Below are 26661 nucleotides of genomic sequence, written 5' to 3' on the forward strand. Positions count from 1 at the left end.
CTCACTAGATCATCTTCCCATCCCTGTTTCTTAAGTTAAAGAACATGTCGTTGCATCCTAAGGTGTACTGTTCATGATTCTTGTATTGTCTTTTAGATCCCATCAGGGGAAAGCTGTGTTGTTATGAAGCCAGGAACAATACTTGTGCATCTGTATTGCTTTCAACTAAGATCTGTGGCTGCCTCATTCAGAGACACAGGCTTGGCTAGGTAACCACTAACAGTGAGAGGATCTGTAAGGGGGGACTAGGGTAGGTGAGACTTGGAAAACCAAGCATAAACCGAGCACCGAGCCTGATGTGCATCAGAGACATGTTCCTTCAGCAACACTGTCTGTCCCTGGTCTGTGTAACACTTCACAGGTGGACTTCCTATGTGATTTCCTAAGTTTGAATAATGACTAGTGAATAAATATTTCAGGCATTCAAATTTCTACTTCATAAAAAATTAAAAAGGAAAGATGAACTGCTAAGGCAGTTCAAGAATGGAATAGAATCTTTTAGGAGCTACAGAGTAACTTCTTTTTGGAAAGGAATTTTGGCAGGGGCAAGAGGACAGAGATACAGAGATCATGGCTTCTGCTGAGGCCTTTCAAGAAAGAGGCCTTTTGCTGATGTCCCATGGCAATTCTTAGCTGTAATTTCTCCTCAGAGTACAGGAATGCAGAAAATTCCAGATTTGGCCTATCACTTACTTCTGAGAAAAATCCACTCAAGTCTTATCTGTTCCAAGGCCAGACTGTTCTCCTCTTTCTGAGATCACACCTGAGCTTACTGCAGGAGCCTTCTCCACAATGGCTCTGTGTGGCCTTCTCTGTGTGGCCCTCCTCAGAGCTCCTTGACGTTCTTTGTCCTTAGCTTAGATAATTCCTGACCTTTCCCTCCTGTAAGCTTTCAGTTCCACGAGGTCTCAGTCTTGCAGCCTGTTCTCTCTCTCTCAAAGCTGCCGTGATGTTTATCTGTCTGGTCTTTGCGCCTTCTCCACTGTTATCTGCTCTCTGTATAGCATCATGTAATTTCTCACCTCAGAAGGGTTGCATCATTCGGTCTTCTCTCCTCCAGTGCATCTGCCTGTTTATCCCATCGACTAAACTCCACAGTTAATGACTCTTTGACTTCATACATTAGTTACTCTCCTCATTGCTGGAACAAAAATGCATTGTGAAAGCAACTTAAAGAAGGATGACTTGATTTTCACTCACAGTTCTATCTCAGTAGAGCAGTTCTTTCTCAGTTCTGTCTGTAGTAGGTGACACGGTTGGAGAGTCCTAGTCACAGGAACAAGAGGCCGCTGGTCACATGTATCAGCATGGCAGAGAGTGATAAAATTTGGAGCACATCTCTGCTTCTCATTTAATCCAGTCTGGGGATCCCAGCCAGTAAGGTGACGATGTCTACACTGGGGATGGCTCTTTCCTCCTCTGCTAATCTTTTCTGGAAAAATCCTCCCATCAACACACTCAGAGGCTTGTTTCCAAGGCGACTGTAAATTCAGTCAAGATAACACCTAAGATTAACCATGCCACTCAATGTGAGAATGGTCCTCCCCATCAGAAGACTTCTCCCTAGTGTTCACTCCACTCTCTCAGAGTCAGGAAACCAGGGCAGGTTCTTTCACAACTTTAACAAGGCAGCATCAGCCCAGAATGGCAGGTCCACTGATTACCTGACAAGAATAGTTCTTACAACCCTAGGGCAGGTCCCACCACTCTTTAACATGGAGTGATCAGTGGGTACAGTCTTCCACATTGTGTCCATTTAACCCCCCAGCCCCCGCCACTTACAGGTCATCTCTGAATTTTTTTGTTGATCATTTTAAAGCTTACCAGCTGCAGACCTTCTCCTGTCTGCAGGTCGGTCACTCGGCAAGCTTGACTGCTGGTATTCTCTTCTACTCTAATTAGACTAGCCGAGTGTTGGTGGGATAGAACCAACTTAGCAGACTTCCCACAGGAGCTCATGAGTCTTCTTCATCGTTAGTGGCAACTAAGCTGACTTGAGGAGTTTTTATTTTGATAAAGAACTATGAGATTTTATTTTTAGCCTCTGTATGCCTAATAATTTTACCTTTTGCTCAGTAACCTCTGGATTCTGTGGGTATAGCGATATTAAACTCCTTGTTCTGTCTGAGTCTAGAGTTCAGATCCAAGTTCAAAGAGTGGGAGGTATCTACATGTGCATTGAGTTCCTTACTAAATGGACTAACAAAGCTCATGTAGTCCTAAGTCACCGTCCCAGGCATCACAGCCCCTGAGTGACCACTCAGAAGTGCCATGAGTTCAGAAAATGCCTCCAACGCATGTGCACTGCAAGGTATCAGCGTTCACAGAGCTGCCTTCAAGGCAGATTTCGAGAGTGCCAGGAGCTAAAACTGAAGGACCTTTTCACATTTATGTCTTCCAGAACCGGGGTTTCTGTGTTCTTTTCCAGTGTAAGTCTGTTATCAAATCTGGGCTCCCTTCACCTCTCTCTGCATGCCAACATCTTTATTTGTGTTGCTCTTCGGCTCATTTTCAGTTCTCATGGTTTTGGGAGATTGTTTTTGTCTTCGTCTTTCATGAGTTCACACAGTCCGAATCCCCACTGTCAAAGCTGCCTTTCTCAACCATCAGTTTGACAGTATCTCGCCTGAGTCCCTGCCACTGCGTCTGCATCTTTCTCAGTTCAAAATAAGGCATGCCATGGTGCTTTGTTCTTCCGACTGACAATGTAAACAGTCTAGTTAAAATCCTCAGCAGTTACCAAGATCTGTACCAATGAAGGGCATAAAGAGTTGAGGTTGGTATGACACTATCTATGTGACACATCCTTTTATCAGAGCTGAACCAAGAGGGAGTTCATCAATTTCAGCTCAGTACGTACTTCAAGGTGGCTGATGGGCATACCCAGTTTCACACAGCCTAGGTTTCCTCTCTACTAGGAGGCATCATTGAGGGATATCTAAGAAATGCTCCTAAAGGAAAACCCAAGAGACCCAATCAGAGGACTCTTTCTGTTGACCCCAAACTGCATCAGCATATTTACTAGACAATAGAAATGTTAGTCTCCCTCCCCTTCACTCTCTCTCTCTCTCTCTCTCTCTCACACACACACACACACACACACACACACACACACACACACACACACTGAAATACACAGGGCTTTGGGGAAGTAGGCTCAGGCTGGCCTCAAACACAATAACAAAACATTCCTGCCCTCCCCTCCCAAATATAGAGATCACAGGTATCCACTGCCTAGTCTAGCTCTTCTCAGAAAATAAAAAGTCTCCAGGGAAACTGACAGACAAAAAATATGTAAAAATAAAGACACTGGAGGAAATTGTGACCTCTGTCAACTAGGCAATAACTCATAGTTAGTCCTGACGAGATGGTCACAAAGCCACACTTGTATAGGCTGGTCTATTTACTATACTTTAACAATGCTGTATGCCCTAAGTGTTCCTTTGATGGTTGCCTGTCCTTCAATGTGACTTGACGAGGTGGTGGAACCTTTACTAGCTAAGGTGAATATATGATATTAGATCATTTCTTCAGAACAGATTGCAATACTTTTGATGGGACTCATGTAATTTCAAACAAAATAAGTAACAGCCTAAGAAAAAATAATAAAAATTTAAATTATTCCTTGTATAAGAGTGTCATGTTTGCATATATGTCTGTGTACCATGTGCCTACCTGTCACCTAGTGAAGCCAGTGAGAGCATTAAATCACAAAGAATTGGAGTTATTAGCCACCATATAGATGATGGTAATCAAATCTATGTCCTCTGCCAGTGACTACAGAGCCACCTCTCTGGGTCAGACCCCAAATTCTTATTGTTATTATTTAAATTAATTTAACAAATGTTCAAAAGTAGTCACAGTATGTGTGTGACAGTAACTACAAAGACAAGATAAGGGACAGGAAGGAGGACCTGGGACCTACTTGTGCTTTAGAGTGTGAGTGCTCTAATAATGTCACACAGTTTGGAAAGGACCAGGGCTGGTGACAATTTTGTACTGCAAATGAATGTTAAGAAACTGAAAAGTTAAAGAAGAATAGACAAATTAAGTGAGAAATAGAAATGGAGTTGTAGAAAATGCTTAATCAAAATCAGAGGATGAAGGAAAAGAATACAAAAATGAGATAAACTGGAGTGATGATCAGAAAACTAATAAGTATGATAAATAACATGATTAAACAGAAACCCCTTTAAAAATTGCTTAAATATATCAATTACATGCCGAAACTACTTAAATTACTTTAAAAACAATGATAATTAGAGGTGTGTGTGTGTGTGTGTGTGTGTGTGTGTGTGTGTATGTATATATGTATGTGTGTGGGTGTGTGTGTGCACACATATATGCATGCAATAACAGTTAGTGAAATGTGAGGTCACGCATTTGAAGGAAAACAGGAAGGGGTTTATAGAAAAGTTTACAGGGAGGAAGGAGAAGGGATAAATAGAATTATATTATATAAATTTCAAAAATGAAATTTTAAAAAGACTTGATTAAATGTTGTGCATATAAATATACATTAAATGTCTTATATTTAAAGATATGTAAGTCTTTTAAATGGGTCATGTTTGACCATATATCTTGCCACCGTGTAGCCCCATCAAGAAGACACAGGAAACTAACCATCAGAAGGTTAGAAAGGCAGCTCAGTGCTTCTGAGAACGCTGGGTTTGCAGATGACTCATGTTCAGTTCCCAGCACCCAGTTTGGGATGATTACCAGAGCCTATGTCTCCATTTCCAAGGCGTTTAATGACCTGTTCTGGCCTCTGTGAGCACTCTCTCCCATGTGTATTCCCTACCTATACATACACATAATTAAAATAAATATATGGCATAAAAAGAAAATTTAGCGTATCAAAACAGACTTCATAGCAAGGACATATTTTATGAATAAAGAGAGACATCATATATGGAAAAGAATGGATAAACTGCTATACTAAATGTAACATAAGCCACACTGAATATACATGAGTGTAACAGCAGAAAGCTTGTAGAACTGTGAGGAGGACATTGCTGGGAAGAAATACAAAGCTAAATAGTAAATCAATTATCATAGTTAGGGACTCCCAAGCCGACTCTCAGTAGCTGGCAGACTTGGCCATTGGAAAATCAACAAGGCCATATTCAAACTAACCAACCTTATTGGCCAACAAGATCCAACTGACAAACAAGAGACATGGTTCATTCAATAGTGGCTACAAACTGCTCTTATCCATAACCATTCCAAGCCCAAGAGCATGTCCTAATAAGTTTTGAAGAACAGAGTTCTCACAAAATAGGCTCTGAATCATAACAACTCAACTATGGACACATCAGTAACAAACTGAGAAATGAGCAAAATTTCTTTGAAAAATGGGTAACATATTTATAAATAAGACATTGATCGATAAAAAAAACTCTGTAGATACTTAAAAGTACTTTAGTCAAATACAGTCATACATAATTCAGTCAAAAACATGTATCTATCTATCTATACATATATATTATACATATACTATTAAAACTAAATTAATAAGAGGCAGTCAACACAATGTTCAACAAGATTCTTAGAGTAATGTATCCATGTCTTGGAAATTAAGACAATTAAAACATGCCAAGAAACACATCACTAAAATTCTTCTTCAGGAAACTAGAAAAAGAAAATAAAATGCCAAAAAAATTGAAGAAGAAGAATAAAACTGAGAACATAAATTAGCAAACATTGAAAACAAGAAATAAGTAAACCAACAAGTGTGCAACAATATGGCTCAGCTATTAAGAGTACTTGCTACTCCTGCAGAGGACCTGAGTTCTATTCCCAGAGCCATGTTGGGTGGCTCACAAGCACCTGTACCTCCAGATCCAGGGGATCTGGTGCTCTTTATCTGCCTCTGCAGGCATCCTTCACACATTCAAATCGAAAAAGTCACAGAAGAAAATACATATAACCTCAACAGAATATAACCTATTAAAACTTATAGCAGTGCCCAGGCAAGTACACTAATGAATTCTGCCAAAAATATAACCACATACATACAAACATACATACATACATACATACATACATACATACATACATATATATTTATATAATTTTGTATATTACAATTTTGTGTGTGTATATATATATAGACATATATATATACATCTATATACATAATTTTTTAAAGTTTCTTCAGAAATGGAAAAGGAATAGACTCTCATTCCATAATGCCAGGATGATCTAATTCTACAACAAGATAAAAACATTACAAGAGAATAGACAGACCAGAGTTCTCATGAGCATAACTGCGGGAAATCTAATGAAATTGGGTTGATCAGTGGTGATATACGAAGGGTTACACACCACAGCCCTCTATGGTTGATTATAACACATCATATTCACAGGTTGAAATATCCATAGAATTACCTATTGTCTCAACAGTTTGGAGGCTATGGTGCAGGGTCATGAGGTCAAGCCACCCTGGCCCTGAACAATGAAACTTTGTCCCTCCAAGAAAAACTTGAAAAAAACTAGAAAAACTATGAAGTAGCTGGTGATTTAGGATGTGGACATCTGGCAAGAGATAAAGGCATGGAAGGAGGTAGAAAAGTTGAGTTTGTAAAGTTCTGACAGGAAGGAGATCCATTTGTTGTCTAAACATATGTACAATCATCAGAAATATTGGTCTGACTAATGCCTATAGCACAACACGAGATATATCACTTACTAACCAAGGCTAACTTGGTTAGTTAGTATATTTTTTGCTATAAAGACTAAGAATTCACATTTTATCACTGTAATCTTTAAATATCACTTTTGTGGAATGTTGAGATGGCAAGACTGATTTGATAAAAGATAGCAGAAGATTAGATGTCATTAGCATAAGAGACAGGACATTTTGTCATATTTCAAGGGAGCAGGAGCCACAGTTATAAATAGGGTCAAGATGAGAGAAAGCTCAGCATGGTTGCATGCTGACTGGAATAAAGATCACAGAAGGAAATTTTCTGCAGTATAAAAATGAGAAGGCAAGGCTGTTCTGGCCATCTTCTACAGAGTTTGGGGGCAGGACAAAACAATCTGTATGTTACAGTGTTAGGTAGCAATGGCCCCGAGTTGAAACATTCCATCCTTGAGAGAAGATCTAGGAGACTGAGGAAGTAAACTAATCACAAATCTTAGGAACCCCCTGAAACTTACCAGATGCACAAGGCTCTTCCCTCTCTCCAAAGACTGATGTCAATTGAGAGAAGACTCTGAGCTTTCAAGTATCACCAAAGTTTTACAAAGAGTTCCAGAATTCTAGTTCTCATGAGCTACCCATATTGGAGTAAACTTTCAGTGGCATGGCTGCCTTTATGTCTCTAGTTTTCTAGAAGTAATCTCAGTAAAATCCATTAGTTGACTAAGTTGAACTCTGTTGGCATCCTTACTTCTTTGTTTGGTTCTCAGTGCCTTATATGATGCATCAACATTTGCTTAGGTCTCCCAGCAATTGTGTCACACAACATGTGGGTATGCAGTTTGACAGGTAGGCATAGCTCGGAGCTTGCTCAGAGGCCCTTCTAATTTTCTGTGTTTGTTAATGTAGTAGAACAATCACAATCCAGTAGGTAACAATGAAAACAAAACAGTTCAGGGTGTGGAAGATGAGAAAAACGGATTATAAATGCAACATAGCTTTATAAACCCATTTGAAATTAGTGGTATGGCTTTGAAGTAAGACCAGCCAGAACAAGTGTAACTTTCCTATGTTCCATGGACAAGGATGCATGGAGTTGGTGAGATTTTATATATCACCAGTGTTATTGACCTTTCTGTTTAGTATATTAGGATTTTAAAGAAGTAAGAACAAGTTCATTGAAGACATATGATTGAGAAAATGTGTTATGTAATAAGGGTTTGAAAGCATAAGAAGGTAGTGGATTGGGGAGATGGAAATATGTTAGGAATAGAAACGAGTGACTCATCAGCCATTAGAATTAAAGGGTGTTTGTTCCTGGGTACTTAGTTTAATCACCTAGAAGTACAGCAAAGTAAGCTTAGGGTGTTGAGTGACTTTAGGTGTTGACAATGGTGACAGGTAAGATTGTGATTTTCTTATTTAGGATGGAGGATAAGTTTATTAAGGAATGAAGGCCAAATAATTGAGAGATAAGAACCTTAGAAGATGATATGAAACTTGATATCACCAAGGATCCTGGCTGGTCCACAGTCCTGAAGGTTGCTGGTATCCTGGACCTTCATCTTGAAGGGTGAGACTCGGGGTTCTGAATTCTGGTAGGTGTCTATAATAACCAGATGAGGGAGGTGATACATGAGGACACAAACTGAAAGGCACATGGCTCCTGAAAGCAATGAGGGCCAGCAGTACTGATCCTCATTCATCATTTTATTGGTCAATGAATTCTGAAAGCTATTGCATTTGTCTGTGACTCTTCCCAAAGGGAAAACACAGTGCATTCTAGAAAGCAAACATAGCAGATATGAACATGAAGACAGCAACAACAACCTTGTTGTGTCCTGAATTATCCTCCTTCCCTACAGATTGACCCTAACAAACCAGGAATCTTGTCCCTCTTAGACCCCAACTGTCCGGCAGTTTATTAGTTCTCATGATCTCTCATACAACAGTTCTGTTCACAATCCCTGGGTGCATGCCCAGACCTCATGACAGTAGCGCTCTTAGCCACACTTTAGCAGCCAACCTTCTACAGCCAAAATTCATTTGGTAGAAAGGCTCATTGGAAATAATATCATTTATTAGAAGAGTCAATCCATGACTTGTTAGAGATATTTTAGTACCTTAGTGATCAGCGTCTTTCTGAAAACAACCCACTGGCATTTTCTGGGATATTTTTACAGGCAGTCACAAGGTCACTTATGGTACAAGCATTATAGCACAATGTCACTGGGTCAGTGACTCCCTTCAGGCTCAGCAGAGAAAGGTGTGCCATGTCCTTGAGCATGTCTCTGAATTAGTGTCCCACTTATTCATTTATTTTCTGCCTTCATGCCATCAAATGGTCATTTTTGACTCCTGTGTCTATTTCCTTGGATTGAAGGGGGTTTTTTTGTGTGTGTGTGTGTGTGTTCACAAGTTAAGGGCTGGAGCTCTTTTTAACATGCTATTTCAATTTTTGACTCTGCCTGACTCACGATGGCTCATCGGCTTACAAGGATCATTTCCCATCCTTTCACAAAACTCCCAATATCAAGTCACACACCCTGAGCCTTACAAGCTGGTCTAGATCTGGAAAGACATAAAAAGTGACTGCCACTCAAGTAGAAAAGAAAAGGAACTAAAAATACAGAGGAAACAAAGGAAGGTCTACCTTGGTCCTTCTTCTTATGCATCATTGATTATAAAAGTAATTTGTTCTCTTGAGACATTTGTGGAAATTACATCCCCATTGTAAAATTGTAAGAGATGAGAACTGTGCCTTGAGGTGTCAAATTCCTCTCAAGGGTAAGATTCCTAAAGCAGCCATTTCATCCAAGTCTGCTGGCCCCTCTGGATCTCTCACCATCAGAGGCTCAATGCTGCTTTGGAACTCCATTAACAAAAGGGCTATAACACTCCTCAACCTTGAAGAAGGGCTATAAGAAGCTAACTAACATAAAACTCTTCTGATGTGAGAGTTTAGACCTAGTCTTACAGTATCTTGGTATGGATCTGGAGGAGAGGGTAAGTGGTGATAGGGTTTGGAGGAGTGAAAGGAGGGGAAACTGCAGTTAGGATATATTGTGTGAGAGAATTAAATAATATAACAAACAAACAAATAAACTCTTCTCTTTACAATTTACCCAGTCTGTGTAACAAATAGACTGTTGCAAACAGACACAAACTAGTTTCAGATTTAAAAAAAATAGAGAACATTTGTTAAATATAAATCATAGATAAAAATTTAAGATCTGAGTCTTGACTTTACAGTTATTCAAAAATGTGTGCAGTGATCTAAAGCCTCCAGATTGATTTGTAATTCAATTATATATGGTCTCCTACTACATGAATTTTGAGCTAAAGAACTAGGCTTCTAATTTGAAAGTCATCCTGTGAAGTTGGTTGCCTCTTTTAAGTTAGAAAATCACCTCAAAATCTAAAAAGGGAATTGGAAATATGAATGTAAGTATGTATTGAGGGAGACATGGAAAGAACTGAGAACAGGAAGCCAAAGATAAAAAGGAAAGCCAAAGTGACAGTGCTGAACAAAGCATTTGGAAGGAATTTTGGGATGTTTACCTATGACAGTGTGAAAGTAGCCAGCACAGCACATCTATAAAAGACACCAGACAGACAGATGGACACCTTCCCTTCTACAGAGTGAAGCTGAGTTGGCCAAAGTGAAATGAGCTTTTCTTAGACCTTTGCTCATCCTTTAAACTGGATAAAGGGAGCAAGGAATTTTATATTTTTTTCCGAAACATTGAAAGGTTTTGTGCATCTAACAAAAAACAAAGTTGCTGCATGAACTTATAAATGATACTTTAATCTTTCAGTAAGAAATATACTGAACTAGGTTCCATACGACTCTTGACCCCTCAGTTCAATCCTGTTGCTATGAGATAATACCCTGACCAAAGCAACTTGAGGCGAAAAGGGGTTTACCTCATCTTACAAGTCCATGCTTCAAACAATCCACTGTCATGGGAAGCCAAGGCAGGACTCACAACACTCTAGTCATACTATGTCTTCCACAGTCACGAGCAGAGGTAAATGGATGCATCCCTCTATGCTTGGTTGCTTGCTTGCCTGCACTTACCCCAGGAAGAATGCTATCCAAGTTCAGGATGGACCTTTTCACATTGATGAACACAATCCCCCACAGACATGGCCATAAACTCACCTGATTTAAGCAATTTATTACCAGGACTCTATTCATAGGTGATTTCAGGTTGTGTAGTTTGGGAATTAAAACTAATCACCACCGATCAAACTTCTGAGTATCTTCCAAACCTGATATGATTGTGAGCAACTAAAAATCCCTGTTATCTATTTTTCTGCTGACATTTTTCAATAGACTGTTCTCTGAGTTAGAAGACATCACTTTTATGGCTCAGAAGTAGCAAAGATTCCCACTAGTCTGTCTTGGAGCTGATGTCATTTCAAAAGGGCTTGAGAAGAAATTCTTTTTGTATACTTAGGAGCCCAGTTTCTGAAATTTTCTCTCAGGAAAGAATCCAAAAGGAAATATAACATTTGAAGATGAATTTTCTTTCACAATTTAATAATAGACTCAAGGAATTAAAGAACATTTAAATGTCTGATGGTATTATAGCAGGCTACCATATGGAGTGTATATGTAAGGAAGCAGGGGCTGGATAGAGAGGGTGGCCAGAAGATAAAAAGTAGTGTTTGAGGCTTCTAGGGCAGATGGCATTCTGGGGATGGCACTTAAAAAAAGTAGTAGAGTGAAGGAGTCACAAAAAATCTATGCAAAAATATGTTATATGTTGTCAGGGTGAGGTTGTAGGAGGCCCAGAAGAGCAACATTCTTTGAGGCTGAAGGATGAACATTCAGTTTGGAGACAAACCAAGGCTGAAGAGCCTTCAGTACATGGCCAACTTGCCAAGGACATCTCAGCTTACTTTCATGAAATCTTACAAATATACACATCAGAAGGGTTGTATAAACTAAAATACAAATTCTAAAACTTTACCTTGGGAATATTAAACAGATGAATGAGTTAAAGGACAATCTCTGAGGCCTTGGACAACTTCTAAGTCCAAGCCATACAAAGCAATAGCCACTAAATATGATTTTTGTTTATTGTTATTTTTTATATTATTCTGCATGATAAGGCTACTAAAAATATTTAAAGAATACTGTTTGTATGATTGCTAATTGGTAGTCACTTGGCATGATGCTATATTGTCATTAGATTCCTGTCCACTCTTTTTGCCTGACTGTGGAAAAGTGTAATTAAAGATGGAGATCAATACAAACTGTTGGCTATAATAGTTGAATAACTACAGATAAATATTAAGATGTATTATAGACTTTGAGTCAGGGTGATGGCTAATATTGATTGTCAATTTGATAAGATCTAGAAGCACTCAGGGGACAAACCTCTAAACAGTATTATGAGTCTCTTTTAAAAATATTAGATTTACTTATATGCATGAATGTTTTGCCTGCATATATGTATGTTAACCACATGTGTGCCCATGGATAGTTTTATATGACCATGTAGTGCTAGGAACCAACCCAGGTCCTCTGCAAAAATGACAATGGTTCTTAACTGCTGAGCCATCTTTCCAGCCCCACCTAAAGGCTGCTGGGTTGTAATAATAGAGATGGAGAGATTGGCCTTAAATGTGAGCAGTACTAGCACATGGCCTGGAATCTTGGGCTGTGTCAAAGTAGAAAACAAACTAAGCACCAGCATTCAATACTCTCTGCTTCTTGGGTGTTGATGCAATGTGATAAGCTGCTTCAAACCTCTCAAACCATGACTTCTCCACCATAATGACTTTACCTTCAAAGTATTAATCAGAGTAAATGCTTCCTCTTTTAATCTAGTTCTTGACATGTATTTTATCACAGAAATGTGATAGGTTAACTAATATAATATATATTATATAGTTATTTGTTTAGGAAGCTATTATACCATATATAGACTGATTGATTGATAGGATCTATATTATAATTAATATAAAAATAATTAGAATTTAAAGCTACAGTTAAGACTTAAAATGTATCACATCTTATTGTGTGTAGACACCACTGCATGACTAGAAATATACAGGTGTATTATTGAATTGTTAACTGAAAATGGTTATCTGAGTAACTAAGTTAAAAGTTAATTTCTGGTAAATAATGAATTCGTACCCAAAGTTTGCAAAGTTTCCTCCTTGATTCTCAATCTTTTTCTTTGTATTTTTATATTTTTAATCAAGAAGTGTATTTGTTCCCTTAAAGGGCTAAATTAAAAATCTCAGTACCAGATGTGAGAAACTTCTGCTACAGGGTTGCTCAGAGTAGTACTAATGACTCCCTAAACAGTATACCTGCTGCTGTTGCCTGCATTTGCTTCTCAGATATCGCTGCTGTTATTTTGCTCCCAGAAGTTGTAGGTAAGTCTCCATTGCTGAAGACACTGTGCACTTCAGACAAAGCACTCAGAAGGTTCACGTTGGATCTAACCCAGAAGTCTCCCCTTACAGTTAGCTTTGAAAGTGCCAGTGTTGGAAAGTACTATGTAAGCTGTCAGGGTATATGAGCAATCAATAGTTCTGTTTAGCTGTGATGCCTATGAATTGCAACAATGACCAAAATGACAAGAAAGCCCTAAAAGTGCAATAGTACCACTCATAGAATTGGACTTAACATCCATTCAGTAGGAGAAAAAGCACACCTGGTATTGGAAGCATAGCCAACTCTCTGGGGTTAACCTTGTGTCTTAGGGTTTCCATTGCTTTAAAGAGACTCCATGATCAAGACAATTCTTACAAAGGACAACATTTAGTTACAGGTTCAGAGGTTCTGCCCATTATCATCAAGGCAAGAAGCATGGCAGCATCTAGGCAAACATGATGTTGGAGAAGGAGCTGAGAGTTCTATACCTAGAACTGCAGCCAGGAAAGACTACTGACATTCTCAGGCAGCTAGGAGAAATGTCTCAAAGTGGCCTGCACAGTGACACACTTCCTCCAAAAAGGTCACATGTATTCCAGCAAGGCCACACCTCCTAATAGTGCCACTCCCAGAGCCGAGCATATTCAAGCATAAACCACTACACATGGTCATGAATCTTAGAAAAGAACCTACTACTACCCCATTACTAGACCGTTATAATCCTAACTGTATTCCCAAATTTATACTTATACTTGCAAATAAATACAGCTCTTAACTCTCATAAAAGATGCTTCTCTTCAGAGCAGAGACCATTAAAGAAAACCATATCTGGTCATCAAGAGCCCAGCCACAATGGACATGTATACAACATATCTCCTACCCTTAATACTCAATCAATATATCAGAAGAAGGGGCAGAAAGACTGTAAAAGTCAGAAGACAAAAAGTCTATTTGTCTCCTAGAAAGGTCAGGAAACGCTACATTCATGATACCTTAACAGTATGGTTTCCTAAACAAGATCTAAACAATAACACCATTAGTAGACATGCTAATGCAGAAAGAGGAAATCCTTTGGGTCTCACCCTTGGACAAAGACCTATGAGCTTATAGGAAAGGCTATGGCAAGCAAGTTTGGGGGAGATGGCCTGCTATTTTGCATGACTGTGATGGATATCCTCTGAAATGCAGGGTTCCAGGATTGCTTCTTGCTGCTGATGTGCCTTTCCTGTCACTATTAGATAGTCTAATGATTCCTGGATATTGGACCACCCTGTTGGGTAGATTTCCTGCAGGATCAATATGAAGATGGACTTTCACATAGTAATGCTGTGTACATGAATTGATTTCATAATTTCTTATAATGACTTTATAGAATTCCTAAACTGATACAAGTAATTTCAAACCCCGTATAAAATAAAAACTGCAAATAGAGATCTGTAAATCTTCATGTGTCAAGTGGTAATTGCAATAGGAAAAGAAAGCAGGCTTGGATAAATTTACGGTCAAGAAAAACATTCCTTCTAGGTTAGAAATGAGTCCTCTATCTGATAACTAAGTGTTACAAACTCAGAATGGACAACTTATCACAGGTAGAAGGGCAGAAAATAAATGATGGACTAGTCTATCTAAGATGTCAAAATAATGAGATACAAGGCAAATGATTTGTCTGTTGAGCAAACTGTGCTAATTTATGACAAAATTATTGCTTTTTAACTTATAATGAACTTATAGAGCTAGTAACAGATAATGGAAGTTTAGTCAGGTACTACTAGTCTTAATGGAAAGACATGTAAACAATTCTACTATAACTCCTTTTTGATCTATGATATGAACTATTGCCTTAAACTTACTATAAATATATGGAATATAAAGGTGCTTAGATTATCAAGAACAATAAAGAGGTGATTTGGCCCTTTTCTGTATAATCCAGTGTGTGTGTGTGTGTGTGTGTGTGTGTGTGTGTGTGTGTGTGTGTGTTTGTGTCTGTGTGTTTGTATGTGTTTGTGTGTCTTTCTTCTCTTTTTCTTTTCTTTTCTTTTCTTTTCTTTTCTTCTCTTCTCTTCTTTTCTTTTGTCTCTGGCTGAGAAAGTATTAAGTGAGAGACCAGAGACAAAGAGAAAAGAAGTGAAGTAACTAAGTTTTCTTTTCTCCCCTGCTGCTATCAGCGGGGGTTAAATGAATAGCAAATAGTTAAAGAAATAATTAAGAGGCCAGAGAGATGGCTCAGGGTTAAGAGCACTGACTGCTCTTTCAGAGGTCCTGAGTTTAAAATCCCAGCAACCAGATTGTGGCTCACAACCATCTATAATGGGATCTAATGTTCTTCTTTTCTGCTGTGTCTGAAGACAGCTATAGTGTACTCAAATATATATATATATTTCTAAAAGAAAGAAAGAAACAAAGAAGGAAGGAAGGAAGGAAGGAAGGAAGGAAGGAAGGAAGGAAGGAAAGTACCCTCAACCTGAACCCTTTCTTTCTTCTGGTGCCATTGGACAGATTGGCATGTTAGCCTCTCTCACTATCCCACAGTCTGCAGGTCTCACAGTTGGTCTGTTGCAGCCAGGGCAACAGGTGAAACCACCACCCAAATAACCACACCAGATGGGATCCCCATGGAGTCTAGCAGATGGAAGACTCCTATCCTCCAAGCATCTCCTATCACCCTTTCGGCACCTATACCAGGACAGATCAGTGTGTCTGCCCCTCTCACCACCCTGAAGTCTACAGGTCTCCCAGGAGATCTGCTATGATCAGAAACACAGGAGGCAGGTTCCAGATAGAGACACTCAGGCTAGTTAGCACTAGTGATAACCAGAGGATGAGAGGCAAGCACAAGAGCATAAGCAACAGAAACCATCAGAATATTTGGGCACCATCAGAACCCAGTTCTCCAACCACAGCAAGACCTGGTTATGCTAACACACCTGAAAAGCCTGGCACTAACCTAAAATCCCATCTCATGAAGATAATATAAGACCTTTAAGGAGGATATAAATAACTCAGTTAAAGAAATACAGGAAAACACAGCCAAACTGGTAGAAGCATTTACAGAGAAAACCAATAAATCCCTTAAAGAAAAACAGCCAAAGGAGTTGAACAAAGTGGTCCAAGACCTAAAATTGAAAGTAGAAGTAAAAACAATAAAAAAAATCACAAATGGAGGCAATCCCCGAAATGGAAACTTAGGAAAGAGATCAGGAGCTACAGATGCAAGCATCACTAACAGAGCACAAGACATAGAAGAGAGAATCTTAGGCATAGAAGATACTATAAGAATATTGACATAACAGTCGAAGAAAATACAAAACATAAAAAGCTCTGAACCCCAAACATCCAGAAAATCAAGGACACAATGAAAGGACCAAAGTTAAGAATAGTAGGAATAAAGCAGAGTGAAAATTCCAGCTCAAAAGGATCAGAAAATATCTTCAACAAGATCCTAGAAGAAAACAACACCAACCTAACAAAAGAGATAGCCATAATTGTACAAGAAGCCTACAGAACAGCAAATAGACTGGACCAGAAAAGAAAATGCTCCCAACAAATAGTAATCAAAACACTAAATGCACAGAACAAAGAAAGAGTGTTAAAGTGGTAAGGGAAAAAGGCCAAGTATCTTATAAAGGCAGACCTATCAGAATTACACCAGAATTCTCAACAGAGACTCTAAAAGCTAGAGGATCTTAGACTGATGACATGTAGACCCTAAGAGAACACAAATGTCATCCCAGGCTACTATACCCAGCCAACCTCTCAATCACCATAGGCAGATAAACCAAAATATTCCAGGACAAAACTAAATTTGAAAAATATCTATCTATCAATCCAACCCTACAGATGATTCTAGAAGGAAAAGTCCAACACAAAGAGGGAATTTACAACAAAGAAAAAAGAAGAAATTAAACATTTCACAACAAACCCAAAAGGAGCAAGTCACACACACATAGTACCACTTCCAACAACAAACAGAACAGGGACTAACAGTCACTTGTCTTTAATATCTCTCAACATCTATAGGCTCAATTCCCCAATAAAAAGACATAAGCTAATAGGGTGGATATGTAAGGATCCAGTATTTTGCTACATATAAGAAACACACCTCAGTGACATAGATGGGTACTACTGCAGACTAAAAGGCTAGAAAAAAGTTTCCAAGCAAATGATTCCAAGAAACAAGCTGGAGTAGCCATTCTAATATCCAATAAAATAGACTTTCAGCCAAAAGTTATCAAAAGAGATAGGGAAGGATACTTTACAGTCATCAAAGGAAAAATCCACCAAGATGAACTCTAAACTCTGAATATCTATGCCCCATATACAAGGGCACCCACATTCATAAAAGAAACTTTACTAAAGCTCAGAACACATATTGAGCTTCACAAGTAATAGTGGGAGACTTTCAAGACCCTGTTCTCACTGATGGATAGGTCATTGAAACAGAAACTAAACAGACACAGAATGAAATAATAGAAGTTATGAAGCAAATGGTTTTATCAAATATGTACAGAACATTTCACCCTAAAACAAAAGAATATTTATTCTCAGAACCTCATGGCACTTCTCCAAATCTGACCATATAATCAGACACAAAACAAATCTCAACAGGTACATGAAGATTAAAATAACCTCATGCATCCTGTCAGATCACCATGGACTAAGGCTAGAGTTTAATAACAAAAACAACAGAAGGCCCACATACCCATGGAAACTGAAAAAGTCTCTCCTCAATGATGATTAGGTCAGGGGAGAAATAAAGAAAGAAATTAAAGATCTTCTAGAATTCAATGAAACAGAAGGCAGTGTACCAAAACTTATGGTATACAGTCAATGCTAAAAGGAAAATTCAGAGCACTGAGTGAGTGTCCTCATAAAGAAATTGGAGATCCCATCCAAACAACTTAACAGCACACCTGAAAGCTTGAGAACAAAAAGAAGCAAACAACTAAAGAGGGGTAGATGGCAGGAAATAATCAAACTCTGGGCAGAAATCAACCAATTAGAAACAAAGAGAATAGTCTAAAGAAATCAACAAACACAAAAGCTTGTTCTTTGAGAAAATCAATAATATTGATAACACTTAGCCAGAGTAACTAAAGTACACAAAGACAGAATCCTAATTAACTAAATCATAAATGAAAAGGAAGACATACCAAGAGAAACTGAGGAAATTAAAAAAAAATCTGATTTTACTGCAAAAGCCTATACTCAACAAAACTGGAAAATCTAGATGAAATAATGATTTTCTAGACAGACACCAGGTGACAAAGTTAATTCATGAGCAAGAAAACTATCTAAACATTCCCATATCCCCTAAGGAAATAGAATCATTAAAAACTTTCCAACCAAAAAAACAAAACAAAACAAAACAAAACAAAACAAAACAAACAAACAATAAGCCCAGGGCCAGATGGTTTTAATGCAAAATTCTAGCAGACCTTCAAACCAACAGTCCTCAAACTAGTCCATAAGACAGAAACAGAAAAACACTACCTAATTCTTTCTATGAAGCCACCGTTACTCTGATACATAAACCACACAAAGAATCAACAAAGAAATATAACTTCAGACCATTTTTGCTTATGCAAAATGCTCAATGAAATTCCTGCAAACCAAATCCAAGAATGCATCAAAACCATCACTCCCTGTGATCAAGTAGGATGTAGGGATGGTTCAATATATAAAAAGCCATTGACATAATCCACTATATAAACAAACTCGAAGAAGAAATCACATGATCATCTCATTAGATGCTGAAAATACCTTTACAACATACACATCCCCTCATGTTAAAAGTATTGGAGAGGCAGAAATTCAAGGCCCATACCTAAGCCTAATAAAAGCAATACATAGCAAACCAATAGCCAATATCAAATTAAATGGAGAGATACTTGAAACAATCCCACTAAAATCAGGGAAAAGACAAAGCTGGTCGTTCTCTCTGTATGTATTCAATATAGTATTTGAAGTTCTAGCTAGAGCATTAAGACAACACAAGGAGATCAAGGGGATGCATATCAGAAAAGAAGAAGCCAAGGTATCACCATCTGTGGATGATATGATAGTATACGGAAGTGACCACAAAAATTCTACCAGAGAACTTCTACAGCTGATAAACAACTTTAATAAAGTAGCTGGATATAAAATTAACTCAAAACAGTAGCCTTCCTTTATACAAATGATAAATGGACTGAGAATGAAATAGGGAAACAACACCCTTCTCAAAAGTCACAAATAATATAAAATATCTTAGTGTAACTAGCAAAACAAGTGAAAGATCTGTAGGACAAGAGTTTCAAGTCCCTGAAGAAGGAGATTAAAGAAGATTTTGGAAGATATAATGATCTCCCATACTCATGGACTGGTAGAATTAACATAGTAAAAATGGCCATCCTACTACAACCTACAGATTCAATGCAATCCCCATCAAAATTTCAACTCAATTCTTCACAGCCATGGAAACCACAATTCTGAATCTCATATGGAAAAACAAAACCCAGGAGAGTAAAAACAATTCTCACAATTTCTGGGGCAATCAGCAGCTCTGACCTCAAGCTGTACTACAGAGCAATAGGGATAAAATCCGCATGGTATTGGTACGGAGACAGACAGGTCAATTAAGGAAGTAGAATTGAAGGCCCAGAAATAATCCAACACACTTATAGATACCTGATCTTTGACAAAGAAGCCAAAACCATACAGTGAGTAAAAGACAGCATGTTCAATAAATGGTACAGTCTAACTGGCAGTCTGTCTATATTTATCACCTTGCACAAAGCTCAAGTCCAGGTGGATCAAAGACCTCAACATAGAACCAGATACACTGAAACTAATAGAAAAGAATGTGGGAAAGAGCCTTCAGCTCATTGGCACAGGGGACAATTTCCTGAACAGAATTCCAATGGCTTAGGCTCTAAGATTAACAATTAGTCAATGGGACCTCATGAAACTGAAAAGCTTCTACAAGGCAAAAGACACAGTCAATAGGACGAATCAGCAACCTGAGGATTGGGAAAAAAAATTCACTAACACCACATCTGGTTGAGGGCTAATATCTAAAATATGTAAAGAACTCAAGAAGTTAACCCCCTTAAACCAAATAACTCAATTAAAAACTGGGATACAGAGCTAAATAGAATTCACAACAGAAGAATCTCAAAAGGCTGAGAAACCCTTAAAGAAATGCTTAGATTCCTCAGTATTAGGGAAATGCAAATCAAATGATCTTGACAGTCCACCTCACACCAATCAGAATGGCTAAGATCAAAAACAAAAACAAAAACAAAAACAAAAACAAAAACAAAACAAAACAAAAAACCCTCAAGGGCCGTGGCAGCCATCTTCTAGTAACTCGCCAAAATGAAGAACACAAATGAAAAGAGGAGAGGCACTTGGTGTATGTTCTTTAGGTCTTTTAGGAAACATGGAGTTGTTCCTTTGGCCACATACATGTGAATGTACAAGAAGGGTGATATTGTAGACATCAAGGGAATGGGCACTGTTCAAAAAGGAATGTCCCATAAGTGTTACCATGACAAAACCGGAAGAGTCTATAATGTCACACAGCGTGCTGTGAGCATCATTGTAATGATCAAGCAAGTGGGGGGCAAAATTCTGGCCAACAGAATCAATGTGTGAATTGAGCACACATCACACACTTGAAGAGCAGAGACAGCTTCCTTAAGTGGGTGAAGGAGAACCATCAGAAGAAAAAGGAAGCCAAAGAGAAGGGCGCCTAGGTCCAGCTGAAGCATTAGATGAGAAGCACACCAAAGAATAGATACAGAAAATGTGGTTAATTTACACAATGGAATCCTATTCAGCTATTAAGAACAAGGAAAATGTGAATTTTGCAGATAAATGGATGGAACTAGAAAATATCATTCTGAGTGAGGTAACACAGACCCAAAAAGATTTGCATGGTATGTACTCATTGGTAAGTGAGTATTAGCTAAAAACTACAGAACACGTAAGATACAACCCATAGACCTTAAGAAATTTAACAAGCAAAAGGCCTAAGCAAGGATGCTTAGATTCCACTTAGAAGGGGGAGGAAATTAATTATGGGAAGCAGAGGGAAGGAGAAATCTGGGTGGGAAAGGGAAGCAGAAGGTGAAAGGGGAACAGGATTGGGTATGAGAGGGCAGGAGAGAAGCCCAGAGAGCCAGCAGAATGAATGGAAATATGCTACAGCCTTGGGAGATGGAAGGTGGGGGAGAATCTAAAAGTACCAGAGACTTGGGAGGCAAGAGACTCTCAGGATTCAATAGGGGTAACATTAGCTGAAGTGCCCAAGAGTGGGGAGAGGAAACTCAGAGTCTATGTCTAGTAGATAGACAGGGCCTCTATCTACTAGGGTTAGGGGTTACCCCAGTAAAAAATTCTCACTCAGAATTGTTCCTGTCTAAAAGAACTGTAGGGACAAAAATGGAGAAGAGACTGAAGGAAAGAGTTCAGTGACTGGTCCAACTTGGGATTCATCTCATGGGGGAGGCAGTGCACCAAGGCCTGACACTATTACTGATGCTATGATGTGCTTATAGACAGAAGCCTAGAATGGCTGTCCTCTGAGAGGCCAACCAAGAGCTGAATGAGACAGACGCAGATACTTACACCCAACTATTGGACTGAAGTTGGATAACCCTATATGTTGAATTAGAGGAAGGATTGAAGTAGCTTAAGGGAAGTCAACCCCATAGGAAAACCAGCAGTCTCAATTAATACAGACCCCTGGGAGTTCCAGACCCTGAGCCACCAACTAGGCAGCATGCAGGAGCTGGTCCAAGGCCCCCAGCACATACATAGCCAAGGACTACCTGGTTTGTCCTCAGCTGGAGAAGATGCCCTAATCCTGGAGAAATTTGAGGGCCCAGAGATGAGGGAGGCATGTTGGGCATGAGGAATGAGATGAGACACTGTGGGGGGATGTCTGGATTGTAAATAAATTATATATATATATATATATATATATATATATATATATATATATATATGTAGAGAGAGAGAGAGAGAGAGAGAGAGAGAGAGAGAGAGAGAGTTAAATCTCCAGAAGCCAGTAGCTTCTGGCCCCCAGAACAGTCAGAGAGGGTTACAAACACAGAAGTCACCAGTCTTTGGCCTTTCTCTGACCTGAAGTTGTGTCCCACCTTAGTGCCTGAATGGGATTGGCCCCCACCAACTAGTGACTACTGAGAGAGAGAGAATTTAGTCTCTCCCAGGGTAGACAAGCCACACTAAAGGGACTGAGGCAGTTGTATGTATATACTTTTGCATGTATGCGTGTATATATGTGTGTCTGTCTGTCTATATATATATATGTATATATATATATACACACATACATATATATGGCAATAATAACCAAGGAAAATGAGGCCTCCAATATGAAAGAGAATAAGGGGCTAGACATAGGAGGGGCTGAATGAGAAAAAAGGGAATGGGGAAAGTTGTATAATTACATTTTAAATAAATTTTAACTAAAAATATATAAAAGTTAAATTAGGAAATATTTTTTCTTGGGCATATATTTACATAGTATAGAAAAACACTTATTGTTACAATGAAATCTTAGGCACTTTGATATTGTTTTCAATGTGTCTTTTCCAAAGACTCAGACACAAATTTCAGAAAACCATGCCACCAATGCTTGAATTGTGGCTTGCTTCCTGAAATGAGTACTAATTATCAAAAAAAATCTTGTTCTTTTACAAAACAAAAGACAAGATAAATAACTGGTTTCCTAGAATTCAACAAATTTTAATTACTTTAAAAATGACATGAGGACGTTTACTAATTAGATTTGAGGGGAAAGTGGTAATCTGAGACAGCCGATCCTTCTAGGGTTCAAGGTTCAACCATTTCACAAAGAACATCCATGTGAAGTGCAGATAGACACACAGGTGTCAAGGCTGACATGGATCTTCCTGGCTCAACACATGATCCCAGTGTAGCAGGGCTTAAGGCTGAGAATACTGAACTGTGTAGTTACCATGTGCGGATGAACACACTCCTGTGCCAGAGGCCCTCACAAGAATGTCCTGTTTCACCACCCTCCCGAAACAATGGAACTGACTGGTCATGAACCGAAGCATCTAAAACCAGGAACAAATTGTATCCTCCTTTCTCTAAATTTGTTTCAAGCATTTTGTCACAGTAGAAACAACCGACTGACAGGAAGAGCTACAACTCACTCCAATTTTCCCTCAATTAACTCTAGTAATAACATTGGTATCCTGGCTGAATTGACAACAAACCTTGTAAAAGTCTTGGCAGATTCATAAACAGATCATACAGGAGACCATCAGTTGGGCTCATTATTTCTTGTGTTGCAAGTGAGCCCAGCATAGCATACTCTTTTGTGCCCCCCCAACCCCCCGTTTTGTAGATATTTAATGATGTTTGCTTTTGTGCTGTGTCCCACAAAAACATTTTAGAGCAGGGATTCTCAATGAATGATACTTTCACAGGTATTGCCTAAGACCATCAGAAAACACAGATATTGACATTGTGATTCATAGCAGTTGCAAAATTACAATTATGAAATAGCGATGAAAATTATTTTGTGCTTGGGGTCACCAAAGCATAAGGAAGTGTATTAAAGGTTGCGGCATTAGGAAGGTTGAGAAGCACTGATTTAGAGCCTGCTGGCTTCTAAAACCTACTCGGCAGATCATCAGAGTTGGGCAACCTCCCGGCAAGGCTGCGAAGACCTGATGACAAGGTGCCTATTGCAGGGCTACCTAAGGCTTCTCCACTGGTGGTTCCTAAGGCTTCTCCACTGGTGGTTCCTAAGGCTTCTCCACTGGTGGTTTCTCAGGCTTCTCCACTGGTGGTTCCTAAGGCTTCTCCACTGGTGGTTCCTAAGGCTTCTCCACTGGTGGTTCCTAAGGCTTCTCCACTGGTGGTTCCTAAGGCTTCTCCACTGGTGGTTCCTAAGGCTTCTCCACTGGTGGTTTCTAAGGCTTCTCCACTGGTGGTTCCTAAGGCTTCTCCACTGGTGGTTCCTAAGGCTTCTCCACTGGTGGTTTCTTTTCATCTGAAGAATGTTTACACGACCACAGATGTCTTAGTTTCATTTCCTGCTGCTGTGGGGAAACACCCTGACAAATCAACTTAGGGAAAAGGGTTTATTTATATCACTTCCAGATTTCAGTCCGTCACAGTGGAGTAAGAGCATGGGAGAGCTGGCTGCCCTTCTGTAGTCAAGGGCAGAGAGCAATGAGTTCAGGTTTGCCCACTGCTCCCTCTTCACACAACCCAGTACCCAAACTCAGGGAATGTGGCTCCTACCTTTAGGGCCCCCACATCTATTAAGTTTAGTTATCAGTACCCTCTCCACACACAGACACGTGCACAGGATAATCTCATCGAGGCTATCCCTGTTGAAACTCTTCTCTCAGATGACACTAGATTGTGTCATCTTGATATTTTTTATTAGATATTTTTATTTACATTTCAAATGTTATTCCTGGCTTCTCATCCATAAGCCCTCTATCTCATCCCTCTCTCCCTTCTTCTACAAGGGTGTTCCCCCTCCCCAATCAACCCGGTTTCTGCCTCTCCGCCCTGACATTCTCCTACACTGGGGGTCCAACTTTGGCAGGACTAAGGACTTCTCCTATTGATGCCCAACAAGGCTATCCTTTGCTACATATGCAGCTGGAGTCATGGGTCTGTCCATGTGTACTCTTTGGATCGTGGTTTAGTCCCTGGGAGCTCTGGTTGGGTATTGTTGTTCTTATGTGGTTGCAAGGCCCTTCAGCTCCTTCAATCCTTTCTCTAACTCCTCCAATGGGGAGCCCTCAGTTCAATGGTTTGCTGCTAGCATTCGCTTCTGTATTTGTCACGCTCTTGGCTGAGTGTCTCATGAGACAGCTATATCATGCTCCTGTCAGCATGAACTTCTTGGCTTCATCAATATTGGCTAGTTTTGGTGGCTGTATATGTATGGGCTGGATCCCCAGTTGGGGCAGACTCTGAATGGCCGTTCCTTCAGTCTCTGTTACAAACTTTGTCTCCATATCTCCTCCTATGAGTATTTTTGTTCCTCCTTCTAAGAAGGACTGAAGCATCTGCACTTTGGTCATCCTTCTTCTTGAGCTTCATTGTGGTCTGTGGGTAATTCGAGCTTTTGGGCTAATATCCACTCATCAGTGAGTGCATCCCATGCATGTATTTTTGGGATTGGGTTACTGCACAGCACACACTTATGCTGCAGGGGAGCATTCCATACCAGGTCAGTGCTCATGGCTTCCCAATTGCATCTTTGGGTTTTTCTCTTTCGAGTGTTTGCTTTCTTGAAATAGAAAGTTTAAATGAGAATCTTGAAAGAGAAAAAAAGTTTCTTCTCTGGAAATAAACATATGTAGGTGCTAAAGATACCCAGAGATCAACCTCTGTGTTTCAGTCTCTATGCTCTAGGGTGTTGAACACACACTTTACTTTCCTGAACCTAAGTCCTCGTCCTTCCAATCAAATGGGTAACGTTACCTCTACATGGTCATTGTAAAGAAGAGCCCTGGCAGCTTCCAGAGAAGCCTTTGCATGGAGAGAGAGGCTGTCCCATCTACAGTCTCAGGTTATGCTGACAACAGTGAAGCATTAATAACCCTGCTTCATATCAGAAGTCACTGAGGTTAAGTGACTTACCCAAGGTCACAGTTCTAATAAAGCTGCTGTGACAGGGTGAATTTCGGAATGACAGAATAGCCTCAAACACTTTGTCCTTCTCTAAGAACCAAAAGCTATGGCTGCTTAATTACACCCGGCAAATGTTATTGTTGGCCTTAAATACCCACAAAGCCTTTCTGCCACCCTTCCTGTATCAGTGAGGTCCTCCAGACAGACATCAACTCAAATTCAATTAAATAAAAAAAATCCCACACCAGCAAAACCACTCATACCCCTCTCCTCATTCTGCCCCAACAGTAAATGAAGCTGTCTTGTCTGTTCGCACCTCATAGTCTGTGTGAGGTCAGAGACCAAGCACCCAAGTCGCAGTGTGACACAACCTCCTCAATTACCTGGCAGATAAATTCCCACAGATGTCGTCTGGGGCCAAGATCTGTTCCTTTCTCTCAGCTCATTGAATTTCTAATAGAAAGAGCTGGCTGATGAGGGAGTAGGGCTGTCATCTAAGGGAAGAGAGAGGTGAGCCTTTCATAGGACACCCGGTCTGGCACTTACCTGAGCCAAGGAGAGGGGCTTCAGGTGTCTATTAAATGGTTTCCAGTTTTAGTGATGACACAAGCAATACGTGACACACTTGGACACTCGTCAGAAGGTGAGGGAGGTTGTGTGGGGAAGGTATCCCTCAAATGTAATCGTTATGAATAAGTCAACAAGGAAACCATTTCTCTTTCTGGTATACCACCTGGACTAAATTCTAGAACCCTTGGGCAAGATATAGTCAAGAGGCTGGAGAGAGGGCTCACAGCCAACAGGGATTGCCGAGCTTTCAGAAGCCACCTGTGGCCCCTGTCCTTTCACTGGTCCCACACTCCACCATAGCTTTCATTCCTACATCTTTCAAAAATATTTCTCTTTAAGATTATGTGTATATCTGAGTCTGTGTATTGATATAGATATGTAAATTCTGTTTCCTCAGAGGCCAGATTCTCTG

This window comes from Rattus norvegicus, chromosome 8, assembly GCF_036323735.1.
Source record: "Rattus norvegicus strain BN/NHsdMcwi chromosome 8, GRCr8, whole genome shotgun sequence".
Lineage (NCBI taxonomy): Eukaryota > Metazoa > Chordata > Mammalia > Rodentia > Muridae > Rattus > Rattus norvegicus.